The 14,470-nt window shown below is 38.1% G+C and overlaps 1 protein-coding gene across 2 annotated transcripts in view; it reads right to left on the reverse strand.

Annotated features, from left to right (window-relative positions):
* cep44 (centrosomal protein 44) overlaps nucleotides 1-14,470 on the reverse strand; it is a 34,292-nt gene that overhangs the window by 14,387 nt on the left and 5,435 nt on the right. For both annotated transcript variants that reach the window (XM_077719970.1, XM_077719969.1), the window contains exon 2: nucleotides 1,603-1,652. The gene's annotated coding sequence lies outside the window, so the exon portion shown is untranslated. The remainder of the gene's footprint in view (nucleotides 1-1,602; nucleotides 1,653-14,470) is intronic.

Raw genomic sequence — 14,470 nt, forward strand, 5'->3', positions numbered from 1 at the left:
CGGGAGTCCCAAATTCAACAGCCCCCTCCATCCATACTTAAACCAAGAATAACATCTTTCAGTTTCTGTCGCTAGACAGGACAAATAAATAAAGTTGTCGTGCTGCTTTCCTTTTCAAATTTGCTACTGTGCTTACAGTGCGATTTATTTTATTTGATTTTGTTTAAATCATGCTGTTTGCTTTGGCTCGGTTATAGTGCAAAGTATATACACCTAACCATATACTTTTTGACTTCAATTGCCTTGTTTTGATGTTATTTAGAAATACATGTCCTGTATTTTATAGTTATTATGCTTATAATTCTGTTTTTTAAAGGTCAGGATAGAGTAAAGACTAAAAAAATATTAATTAATGAAAAAAACAACTAACTATTATAGCATAACTGCGTAAGAACTGAAAAATTCTGCCTGCCATCCGACAACACCATTTTGATGATTAAAATGCCTACAAAAACACAAATACTTTAAAATGGTAGATTATTTCATCCACAAATACTACATAAACATGCCTTATCAAACGCGTTGGGAAAATGTCTCAAGTCTTTTTTTCCAGGTTGTGTTTATTCTCGCTTATACGTTTGTGTGTGTGTGTGTGTGTGTGTGTGTGTGTGTGTGTGTGTGTGTGTGTGTGTGTGTGTGTGTGTGTGTGTGTGTGTGTGTGTGTGTGTAAAGGGATATCCTCTTGGCCTTGGGAAAAATCAGCGTGCGACAGACTGACAGAAAACAGACTGCAGCATCAAGCTTCCTCTCAACTAATGAATTCCTGATCACATTTACACACTTACACACACACACACACACACACACACACACACACACACTTGGAGACAAAGGCCTTTTAAGTAGTACAAAGATGGACCCTCCACGTCCCTCCCGCTTTCCTCGGAACATCTAATCTCCGAGAACGCGGTATTTTCCGTTTGGGGTAGAAAAATGGTTAAGAATTAATGGCTTCTTTTTTACAAGTGTATTAAAATAAATTTGGAGCACTCCATTTGCAATTTTCTACATCATAAGTGCGGCTGGATGGTGAAGTGATGGCTTGGCTTGGCCTCGCAAAAAAAGTTCATGCCTTCCAGATGCTTTGACGCTCGGTTTGGAAGGTGCAATACTGATTGTGAGCAACAGGGGATGGAGTTAAGGCCACTGACCGTGAAATTGGATGTTATGGAGACACTTGTTGGCACACTCAATTTATGTGGATCAATAGTATAGCATTTATTATACAGTTTTAAGTGTTATTTAAACGGAAAAAAGGGATTGCGATAAAAAAAAGGGGCTGGGAATTATTACTCGGAATTTAAACGTTTTTTTTGAGCTATTTTACAAACCTTTTGGACAGAGAATACCATAAACAATTCCTATTTTAAATGCCATTCCGTGAGAACCATATTTGGAATTTATAAGTCAAAATATATGAAAATTTGGGCAATTTTGTGGCATTTGGAACAATTTTTCAGTACAAAAAGAAGAAGTAGGGCCCAATGAGGAGGAAACAGTCAACAAAAAATGAGTGTTTCTGTACAAACTAAATGTTCAATGGAAATTCCTATCAGAAATACACCTTATATAAACTATAAAAATTAAAGAAAACAAACTTACCAGCGACAGACGAAGACAAACTGAGCGAACAAGCCGGCTCCATGATTCATCTAAAAACAGAAGAGAAGAAAATGCCGTTCAGTTGGTGGATATTACAATGCAATACGAGGATAAAGCTGAAAGAAGCATTAAATTTAATGACATTAGTGAGTAATATTCTTAAAATTTTCTTTATTATTGATTTCCCGCATCTTTCATACAAAAACTGGACCCGGATCCTATTTAAAAGGGCGGAGTTGGTGGTTTTTTGAGGACCATGGTATGATTTCCGGAATTTACATATAAAGTACACCTCTACTTACGAAAAATTCAAGTTAGGAAAAAAGTTCTGCAACCAATTAATTTTGTAAGAGGAGGTATGACTGTACGTTGCATTTTTGCGCTTTCTTACAAATAAACAAAAATCCAAATTCGACCTGCATCGACCACCATGGTTTTACATCATGACACACACACCCACCCGCACACACATCCAAAATGTTCAGGGTCACTTTAGTAACTGTTGTGTTTTAATTGGGTACTTATCTGAACTGCTCACGCAATAAATCTTGTACTGCAAAAGATATTTAGTGTTCAGCTGGAGACACTAAACACAAATTAGCCATGAATATTTTTCAAGACTATTTGGCGGCTAGCTTTATCTGGCTATTGTGTTTTTTTTTTCTCCCAAAATTCTTTTGACCACAACAATGACGTTTTGGTCACGGTCAGTTTGGAAAACTTCATTTCCAGACTTATTTTTGCCTATAAAAAGCAGCCAAAGTCAAAGTTGACGTCGAGCCACAAGCTTGAAAGCACATTTTTAGCCAGCCTTGAAATAACGTGTCATTAGTTCCGTGATAAAATAAAGTTGTCTTGTTAAAGTCTTTTTGGATAGCGTGTCTTATTTTGGCTTGGTTTTATCGTAGCCACATTTTTTTAGTAAACACAAAGCGAGTTAAATTTATTTACCGTAACCTTTTTGACGGTTCCAAACGATAAATAAAAACCGTTGAAGAACAAAATAACAGTAAACAAGCTAATGTCTGTATGTATAAGGCAATAAATGCCATTGTACTTATTACAGTAATCCCATGTTTTAACAAACTGGAATATCATAAATATGTTTTGACATACTGGAATATCTTAAAGATGGAATACCTTAAAGATGGAATGTATCTTAAAGATGGAATATCTTAAACATGGAATATCTTAAACATGGAATATCTTAAACATGGAATATCTTAAACATGTTTTAACATACTGGAATATCTTTATACTGGAATATTTTAAAGATGGAATATCTTAAACATGGAATATCTTAAACATGTTTTAACATACTGGAATATCTTCGTACTGGAATATCTTAAAGATGTTTTAACGTACGGGAATATCTTCATACAAGAATATCTTAAACATGTTTTAACATAGTGGAATATGTTAAACACGTTTAACATAGTGGAATATGTGAAACAAAGCGAGAGTGGTGCGGGCCCGAACATCTGTCGGAGTATGTTTTATGGCTTTGGTGTAAACAATGAGGCGTCCACTGGTGCGCAAACACAAAGGCAGCCAAATGGGATGTATCAATTACATGTTGACCAAATTCAGTTAACCTTTTGTTTCTGGGGCCACAGCAGACGCAGGACCAGCGCCACTCACAATCTAACACACACAAACACACACACACACACAGACACACACGGACATGGACACACGCCAAGGCCCGTTGGTATATGTTAAGTGAATTAAGCGCGGTCCAGATACTGGCCTGGACATCATCATGGAGGCATCTGGTCACCACTGATCCTCTTTTCTGGACGCGGCTCCTATCTCTCTCCCTCTCTCTCTCCCTGCCTATTTGTCTCCCGGCCGCGGGACATATTCCCTACACAAATTCGTTTTAACATGTCAATGGGATCCCACAACGCACATGCTACGTGCTACTTACTATACGCTCCATGCTTCAAATGAAGTTTTTAAAAGTAGCGGCCTATAGTTCGGAAATTTTGACATGCAAATAAAATGAAAAACAGTATGAAGGATTGGTGGAAATTCAAAAATGAATTCAAAATATGATATCAATGATGAATCCTGATCAATGCAAAAATACAAAAAATAAAACTATATGATGACACTGTATTACAACCAGTCTTCTAAAAATAAATAATTGAAAAAAAATACTAATTGACAGAAATTGTAAACCCTTAAAATTCCATTCAATTCCCCATTACAGTTTAAAAAAATCCTCCTTTTAATTCAACCATTATTTATGTTTACATTGCTTGCGCCTGTAGGCACACGCATGTTAGTGTTGGAGTGCAACAGATATGACACGCTATCTTAACAAACTCTTTCCACGGTGAGGTCACTCACACACACACACACACACACACACACACACACACAAATCTCGTGTTCGTGTGTGTGTGCGGATATGTTTTCAAAGTGCACGGTGGAATAATTCAACACAATGTTGGACCCACAGTCTGGTTCCCATGGTATTACTCGTGGTTGTGCGTTTGCGAGAGATAGTAAAGGAAAGTGTGTGTGTGTGTGTTACATGTGTGTGTGTGTGTGTTACGTGTGTGTGTGTGTGTGTGACATAGAGAGGTGCCAGTGTTATCAGCAAAGCAGTAGAAGGTTATGCTACACTAACAGGAATGTCTGCCGTCAGTCTTGACACAGTTCAGCTGCCCCACTCTGGGTTTTGCTTCTCTCCCGTACGTACGTACATACGCGTTCATAAATTGGCTTTAGGCGCTTGTAAAAAAAATGTTTTACATATTGTCTCGTGTGTTTAATGAGGTTCAATTTTATAGTGAATATTTGGAATTCATCCAAGTATCCGTCGATGTATTTGATGAGACTGTTCATCCGTGTAGGAATCCTGAATTGAGGCCATTTTCAAAAACATATGGAAGTCATTGACTGTCTAAACTCTTCTGTTTTTTTTAACTACTGGTACTAATAATTTAATACACTACTTTATGATAAAGTTTACATAACATGATTGTTAGATAAATGATCCAAGAATCATGTTTTGAGAGAGCGGAGCGGTGTGTGAGTGGTTTGAGTGGTGGTCTTGTTGTTTTGGGGTCGAGGGTTTGATCTCAGGTCAGTTTTCACTGTGGGGAGTTGGTATGATTGCGTGGGTTTTCATTGGGTACTCTGGTTTCCTCCCACTGCCCTAAAACATGCAGCGGAAGCTAATTGTATGCTAAGTTTATGATTTGTGCCTTGTGATTGGCTGGCCATCAATTTAGGGTGACACCCACTTACAGCCCACAGTTGGCGGGGATAAGCTCCAGCACCCCTTGCGACCCTTGAGGATAAGCAGCTCAGAAAATGATTGATTGATCACGTTTTGAAGTGGTGAAAAAATTAGGAAACTGGGGATTGAACCCTCGATCTCAGAACAGCGAGACAAACACATTAACCACTCAACCACTGCGCTGCCCAACTAATAACATTAACATTTTTTTACATTGGACTCCTGCAAGCATAATTATTGATTAGCAAGAGCGTAACAATGTTCTTAAAAGAATTTAAATATTTTTTTTGTCTTTTAAAAGTGGCAAAATGACAAAAAAATGGCACATAATTTGACTTGTAAATTGTGTCCGCAGCTCTCACGGAATAATATTTGAAAATATGAATTGTCTCTTTGTTGAAAAGGTTTGAAAACCTAAAAAATTGTGTTTAGTTAGAATGTATATCCAAGGGTACTAATTGTTGGACGTATTGGTGTGGATGAGAGGAATTTGGTGGGGGGTGGGGCTAAAGCTAAAGGCGCTCGCTGGTAATAATAGGGCTAAAGGTTGAGGGAGGGCACATTTACCTGTTTTAGATCCATCAGAATGATGGCATCCATCAAACCAAACACAGGAAACTGATTTTGTTTAACAGCGTAATCACTGGCGCCAGCCACGGCACCCCGGGTGTGTGCGCGGGCTCACTCGCGAGCTGGCGTCTTTATGTGGGGCGCAATCAGCCCACCCCAAAACAATCACGTTTTAACCCGACGTTTTAGCCCAAAATCATCCAATAAACAACAACAAACATTCCAATGAGAAGTAAAATTAGCCGTTAGCATCATCAAAAAATGCATTTGTTATGTTAGCATTGCTTAAATTGTCATTATAAAGTATATAGAGATTTAAAAGTTCACCACACAGTGCACAAATAACAACAATAAAACAAACAGACCTATAAATTGTAAATAAATATTCCATGAATACATAATCATTGAAGTAGTCAACTGACACCAAAAGACTTGGGTTCAAGTCCAGGTCGCTCTACCTATGTGGAGTTTGCATGTTCCCCCCGAGCCTGCGTGGGTTTTCGCTGGGTACTCTGGTTTTCTCCCACGTTGCAAAAACATGCATGCTAAGCTAATGGTAAGCTAAATTGTTGCTAAGTCTGCATGTGATTGGTTGTTTCTCTCCCCTGTCTCAGGCCCAAAGTCAGACTGGGATAGGCTCCAGCACCCCCCTGGTGAGTATAAAGATGTTTTTTTCTTTTTTTCTATATTTATGTATATATATATAAATATAAGACACACAGGGACAAATGAAATCAGATGTGTGACTTCCGTAAGCAGAGTTTTTTAAGGTGTCATTAAAATGTCACTTTTAGTAGCAACCTTGTTAGGGTGGGCTGGGAGGGGGCGGGGCATGTGACCTGTTGTCATCCATTATCCAATCAGGGCCAAAGATAACGCTCTTGTTTAGACTGCAGCAACCGAAATAGGAATTGCCTCTAGTGTGTGTGTGGCTCCAGTCTAACACCTTTAAATTGTTGTCATCAGAATCCATATGTTGAAGCAAATTTTCCCACTCTTTTCCCCTAAATATTTCGTAAGTAGACTAGTATTGCTATAGTATCTACAAAATGGAGTTTCATCAAATATATTCCTTCAAATCTGATACAACGACCTGTTGTGTGTGTGTGTGGTTGGGTTAGGGTATTGTTACTGTAGTGTTAAAAGTGACAGACACAAAGGTCATGCCCTTTGACCCTGGCTTGTGCCCAGGTCGCAAGGTTAGTCGTGAGGATACTTCAAAACATACCCACACATCCACACACCCACACGCCACCCTTGTTAATGGCTATTTTGTGTGGGGTCTATTTCTAGCTTGTGCATATGGTATAAATAGGTTGACCTTTGCCCTTAAACATGGACACCAAAAAGTACGTCTCTCTCTCTCCCTCTCTTGCTCTCTTACTCTCTTTTTCTGTCTACCAATTGAACCATAATAGGCCTCTTACCACTAATCAAAAATAAATTTTCCATCAACAAACAGCAAAAGCCTTACAGCCAGGAATGACCTTTTGACCCCCATTTTTCCATTTGGCTCAAAATCAAGGTGTACATTTTTTAATGATGACTTCACCATATCTCAAAACACAAACTTTTCTTTAGCTTTTTTTAAATATATTTTTAAATGTTACAAAATGATTTTTGACCTAAAAACACAGAAAAAATGGCTTAAAAATGACAATTATTGGTTTAAAAAGGGGTTAAATCAGGAAATTTAATATATATCTATATCTATCATTTTAATTTGATCCTAAAACAAAGTCGGCACTTATCATTGACTTTCCTGGGCCACAAAAAATAATCCGACGGGCCAAATTTGGCCCCCGGGCCACCACTTTGACACCTGTGACCTACATCTTTCCTCCCAAAAATCAAATAAATATACCCACTAACAAATCCACTTAGATTCAATATGACTCAAACCCATTGCATGACCCCCTCTCCCTAAAAAATGAAGCATATTTAGCATACAAAAACCACTCCCAAAAGTCAACCAATCATATCAGACATCATCCGGCATCACTAACTGGATTTGCGACCACCAGCCGTCAAACCATGAGCTACTAATTCAAATTAGCCACCTATTAGTTCGCTACCTCAACACACACACACACACACACACACACACACACACACACATTATCCCCTCACCTGCACACACAAACACACACACACACACATTTACACGCACTTACACACAGAAGCCTGTAGGGAAAGCCATTTAGATGAAAGCAATGGTTTTATCTCCTTCCCTCAGCAGGAAACTAGCAAGTACTATTGCACAAATCAAACACACACACACACACACACACACAGTATAGTTGATGAGTTGTGTGGCAGATATATGGGCTGGAATGTGGAGAATATGGGAATAACCCGTAGCTTTTTCCACCAAGAGGGGGTTGGGGGGGGGGATATACCTTTAAAAGCAGGAAATGGGCAACCAGCTATTCTTTTATTTATTGATTAACTGACTCATTACCTATCTATTTATGTCTCAAATGTATTTTTCTGTGTCTGTATTCTCACACTCTTGCTACTGTAACAACGAAAATTCCCCAAAACAGGATCAATAAAGTTATCCAATCCAATCAAATGTCAGCGACAAGATAAAATCCTTAAAAATTTGTTTTCAAATTGTAAACATTCTTTTTCAAGTGTCACCATCGGTAAGATAATTAAAGTTTTAACCCCCAGAGTCTCCAGGTTAAGGAAACCCAACAGTTTTAATGGAGATAAACGCCGCTGGCCAATTAGTTTATTTTGTACTCATTGGCTAAAACGTCCAAGGAACCAAAATATGCAATTTTAATGTGATGTTTGGTCAAAATATGAGGCATATGAGGTTCATTGAAGTTATTTAGGTAGAGCATTGCAGACAGGATCTAAAAATGTGGGTGGCCTCTGTCTCCTCTAATCAAAATCATTGGTGGTGGTCACCTGATCCTCATAAAAATACATGTAAAAAAACAGTTTATTAGCAACCCTTAAATGAACTAGGCATGTGTGTGTGTAGGTGTGTGTACTTAACATTTGTGTATTTCAGTTACAGTGTCAATGCGCCCAATCTGATTTATTTTTATTTATTTTTAATTTTTCTAGCAGTCAATAATTTTTTATGATGTAGTTGATTCATTTATAAAAGAAAATTCTGAAAATTTTAATGTTAGGGTCAGTCCAATCATCTTTGGTACAATTTAATTGCTGGGGGCATGGCTTTTCTGGTCCCGCCTACTTGTTTAGAATCAAAAGACAATTGTTGCGCTATTAAAAAAAAATCTTTTTTGACATTAAAAAAAAGCTCTTTTGAAAAATTGTTGTTTAACAAATAAAAAATTGAATTTCCAAACTTTTAAAACGTGGAAGAATTAAATCACTCGTCTATTACGATCCGACAACCATTTTTGGCCACCATAAAAAAATTCAACTCTCTACATTGCACTTTTTGGCCAAACATAGCGAGAGAATCTTAACATACACACCCACCCACACCCATAAATCTCATTTTATAAGTATTATAGATGAATGTATTATCGTCATTAGCACCTATTTAGCGCAATAGCCCATTAGCCATAAAAAACATAGCAAATAAGGCTTGTTCCAACAATATTCAGCAAACCATGAAAGTGGAATAACCAGGAAGTGTCACAATTTAAGTTCTGGATGGACTGTTTTTTTGCTTTACTGCAGTCGCTAAACACAGGATGTGTGTGTGCGCGTATAAGTGTGTGTGTGTGTGTGTGTGTGTGTGTGTGTGTGTGTGTGTGTGTGTGTAACACCACTGAGGTCAGGGTCTTAAGGAGAGAAAAAAAAATCCCCCCAACTCTGGCTAATAGTTTAAAGCTGGTAAAGCCACATACACACACATTACAAGCGTAAAGGAGCGGTAGTAGTTGTAGTGTTATTATTGTAATTGTGCTGCCAGTTTGTCTGTGTGTCACCCTCACGTCGCCCCAAAAATGTGACTGGACAACAAAGTGTTTGAAGAGCCATTTAAAGGACCGAAATAACTCGTGCTAATGTCAGACGCTATTAGCGGGAAGCTCGGCTAAAGAGGACTCCTTTTGGGAGATGTTCGAGAACAACGCCGCCGTCCTTTTCCTACGGTTAAATATTATCTCAAAAGGACATGTCCAATTTGCTGAGAAAGACTAGTCGTCCCATCGGGGAGGAAATTTAGAATGATGGGTCGGCCGGTATTAAGGGGCCACGGACGGAGTAAGTTCCTCAAGGATAATGCTAGTGTTTAGCTTGTTCTTCTTTTTTTCATGTCGTGAGCATGTTTTACTTCCACTTTTATCGGTTTTTACTCCATGCTTATGCGATCTGTTTGATCATATGTGTCAAAGTGGCGGCCCGGGGGCCAAATCTGGCCCACCGGATTGTTTTGTGCGGCCCGGAAAAGTCAATCATGGGTGCCAACTTTCTGTTTTAGGATCAAATTAGAATGAAGAGTATAGGTGGATATTACATTTCCTGATTTTCCCCTTTTAAATCAATAATTGTCATTTTTTAAATCATTTTTTTGTGTTTTTAGATTAAAAATCATTTTGTAAAATCTAAGAAATACATATTTTAAAAAGCTAAAATAAACATTTCTTTAGATCTATAAAAAACTGAATATTCAGGGTTTTTAAATCCGTATCTTTTAATCCATTTATTTAAGAAATCAAAACATTATATCTAAAATGGTCTGATATAATAAATTTCCTGATTTTTCCCCTTTAAAATCAATCAGTCATTTTTTAATCCATTTTCTGTGTTTTTAGTTCAAAAATAATTTGATAAAATCTAAAAAATATATTTAAAAAAAATCTAAAATAGACATTGTTTTAGATCTATACAAAAACTGAATATTCAGGGTTTTTAATCCAGTTCTTTTAATCCATTTACCAAAAAAAAATCTAAATATTATATCTAAAATGGCCCACGTGAAATCAAGTTGACGTTAAAGCATCCCACGAACCAACCCGAGTCTGACACCCTTACCCTAAGAGTTATGCGTTGTGTCTAGCCGGTATTTTCTGTCTGCAGGCTACATGTTAATGACGAAGGCTAACGAAGAGAAATGATCCCTTTAGCTTGAAGCGGTCTACGAGAGCAAGACAAAGATGGAGACCCTCGACATGGAGCTCGTCACAATGACTCCTCAGTCACATTACGGCTCTTTGTCCTCCACGTAAGACACCGAGTCACTCATCGGCCAGCGTCTCTACCCACAATAGTCTGCAGTGTGCGGGTTGTACGGACACCCTCATATGTGAATGTGGGTGGGTGGGTGAGTGGATGGATGGCGTATGTGTGTGTGATGGTGGTCTGCCCATTCTTTCATGGCTCTAATGAGGTAAGCAACAACATGCCCCAAGCCATGTTGGAGACAGGACACACACTCACAGTTCTAAAAGACACACACACCCACACACACACATACACATGCACACCCGCACACACACGCACAAGCAAGGCTAAAGATAGTCAGTAGTTGAGTTGTCAAACTTCAGATGAATGAATGATAAGGTCAACCCCGGGAGTCGACCCCTGTCCCCTCAGACTGATCAACCAATGTTTACAGGGGTTATTTACTGCTTGTCATTTTTATCATGGCCAGTATTATTTGCTGTAACTCATCAATAAATGAGTTAGAAGATGGAAAGGGTGTCAGACTCGGGTTGGTTCGTGGGCTGCTTTAATGTCAACTTGGTTTCACGTGGGCGGGGCCATTTTAGATAGAATATTTAGATTTTTTTAATAAATGGATTAAAAGAAGTGGATTAAAAGCCCTGAATATTCAGTTTTTTATAGATCTAAAACAATGTTTTTTTTAGATTTTTTAAAATATATTTTAAGATTTTACAAAATGATTTTTGAACAAAAAACACAGAAAAAATGATTAAAAAATGACAGTAATTGGTTTAAAAGGGGTAAAATCAGGAAATTGAATATACATCTATATCTATCATTTTAATTTGATCCTTAAACAGAAAGCTGGCACTCATCATTGACTTTCTCGGACCGCACAAATAATCCGGCGGTCCAAATTTGGCCCCCTGGCCACCACTTTGACACATGACATATGCCATTTTAATGCTTATTTGTTTATGGACATGGTTACTTATCCTTAAAGTTTGTGAAAGGGTTGTTGTTGCATTGGCATCTGGTTGGACCTCTACTTACAAAAATGCTCGATGGGGTTTTGTTCCAAGATATGAAAGAAATCTAGAAATGCAAAATGTCCCAATAATTTTTTATTTTCTTGATAGAGTTGCTCTCCCCTCATTGGCTAGTTTTTTGTGCATTTAAAGCAACACGAAACCTTATTTTTAATTTTGGACCCTAAAAAAGTTAAATCCTGGGTCGATATTTTACAAGTCACCCCCCCCCAACCCCCCCACTGACACACACATGGGATTGTGAGATGATTATCATTTATTAGGAATGATGGTCTTGTCCATTGGCGCAAGGTCAGCCCATGAATGACATTGGAGTTAAAATGAGACAGTCGAAGAGACACACAGGGCGAATACAGTAGGCCCATAGAGCGCAATTGAATAGACTAATGTGATTTTGATAATGACTGCACATCAAACATGTCAAATGACTCAACAGACCACCAAAGATGAGGCCCAAGCAGGCGCTCTATGTCCCACATGAATTTAACTTGAAAGGAAACGGGGGTTTTATGTGGCTACTAATGAAGGGAAGGCTTTTTTTAGATGGACTTTTTGGGGTTTGGGTTTGGGTTTTTTTCAGTTCAAGATAGGACGTTTCAGAAAATATAATATTTGCTGTAGTGGCAGATAATTTGGTAAATTGGTTCGAGTAAATGTATACATAAAAATATTTCGACAAAAAAAAAAAACGAGTTCACTGGAGTATAAGTCGCACCCATTAAATTTGATAAATGACGATACATAAAAAAGATTTAGAGCATAATCTAATGCATAATCCAGTGAGTGGAATTAATTTACTTCATCATTTAATTATTTTTTATGCCAAACTACCTAAGGAAATATCTTTAAAAGGTATTCTAGCATTTTTAAGTATTATTTGGTATAAATTTTACCATCAAGAGGATCATAATGTCTTAATATTTGTCACCATTAAAAACTGAATTTGTAAATAATGTTTTGACAAAATCATTTCCTGAGTTTTTAGGACACGCCCACATTTGTTTTTTGGTATCACTAACTTAAATAACGTAGAGCTTTTTAGATTTTTTTTAATCTTTTTAGCTATCTTTAGTAACGTGTAAATATGAATAGAAGTGGCGTCCACAAAAAGGAAAAGGAACATTTCATAGTCATATTTGTAAAGGCTGAAGAAGTACAGTAATAAATCAGAGTGTCAAGCTGTTTATTGAACAGACTGCCGCTGGAACAAGAATTATAAACAGCGCGTCTGGACCGCACATTAACCGCCAAGAAATAAATCAGCTCCAATCTCTTCTTGTATTGCCTTCTTGCCTGTAAGTAGCCAATAGACTTTGTTTGGATTTCCGCAAAACAATTTTCGCAGGAACACACGGCGCATTATATTCCGTGTGGAAGTCCAAATAAAGACAGCGTCCAAAACTAAGTGCTACGGACAACCGCGTGTCAATAAATATGTTATTAGCGGCTCGTTAAAGGACGATCTGTGGCCACTTTCATGTCTGTGGTTTGTCCTGTTGAATTTTCATGACATTTTGGCGCATTTTGATGATGTAATCGGACACACCAGGTCCCTGAACATGTACTTTTAGAATAGCTTGGAGAATACTTGCTCTCTAATATAGGATTCCGTAATAAAAGAGTGGATTAAACTAGTCAATCATTCATTTTCTGAACAGGTTATCCTCACATGGGTCATGGGGGGTGCTGGAGGCTATCCCAGCTAAGTACGGGTAGACCCTGAATGGGTGGCCAGCCAATCGCAGGGCACAAACAGACAAATAGGACAACCAATCATAGCTAGGGTCAGGGAATTTAGCGTACAATTAGCTTAGCATGATTTCACGCAGGCCAGACCATTTTAGATATATTTAGATTTTAATGGATTAAAAGAACTGGATTAAAAACCCTGAATATTCAATTTTTATAGATCTAAAACAATGTTTATTTGACTTATTTTTAAAATATGTGCTTTAGAGTGTTACTTGCTACTGTGACAATGACATTTCCTGAATACGGGATGACTAAAGTTATCTCATCTAATGTGAGCTAATGTAACTCGCTAACTTGCAATACCAGTTTCAACCACCAGTGGCGCTAAATGCCAATTTGCTCTATTCAACTTGTTTCCCTTTTAATCTGCTTTGCCGTTATTACCAAGTCTACCACCACCAATTTTCTCCTCCAAAAAGTCAAATTCCAGTCTCCGACTATCAACAAAGGAGTTAGCGTACGTCACGAGGCACCTCCTCCTTCCGCCTTCCGACCAAACCCCCCTTCCCCCCAAAAAAAAAAAAAAACAAGCCACAATATCATTTAGCAAAGTTCATTTGATAAATGTTCAAGCCTCAGGTCAAAGACACTCTCTCGCTTTTTAAACGTAAACACTCTTTTTAAGTTGAGCCACTGAAAGAGAAAGTTTGTTGATAGAGATAACTTGTAATCTCCACACGGGGGACAATTTGTCAGAGCCGTTGCATGTCTCAAAGTATGATTCACCTATTAGCTTTTTAGCGGTTAGCGCAATAACGCCGGCCTGCTTTGGCCTTGGCTGATGGGGCAATATGTTTTGGTGGGGCCCAAAAAATGTGTCTTGGCGCCTCCTCCGTACGTACACACACCTCGCCGTGTAAGTGGCCAGCTCCGACTTTATACTGTAAACGCTGCCATATGGACACCAGGAAACATACGGATTGACCTACTACACGGGTCTCAAAGTGGCGGCCCGGGGGCCAAATCTGGCCCTCTGCATCATTTTGTGCGGCCCAAAAAAGTAAATGATGATTGCCAAATTTCTGTTTTAAGGTCAAATTAAAATGGAGAGTATAGATGTATATTATATTTCCTGATTTTCCCCCATTTAAATCAATCATTGTCATTTTTAAACCATTTTTTTCTGTTTTTACTTCAAAAATCA

This window comes from Stigmatopora nigra, chromosome 6 (assembly GCF_051989575.1).
Source record: "Stigmatopora nigra isolate UIUO_SnigA chromosome 6, RoL_Snig_1.1, whole genome shotgun sequence".
Classification (NCBI taxonomy): Eukaryota; Metazoa; Chordata; class Actinopteri; order Syngnathiformes; family Syngnathidae; genus Stigmatopora; species Stigmatopora nigra.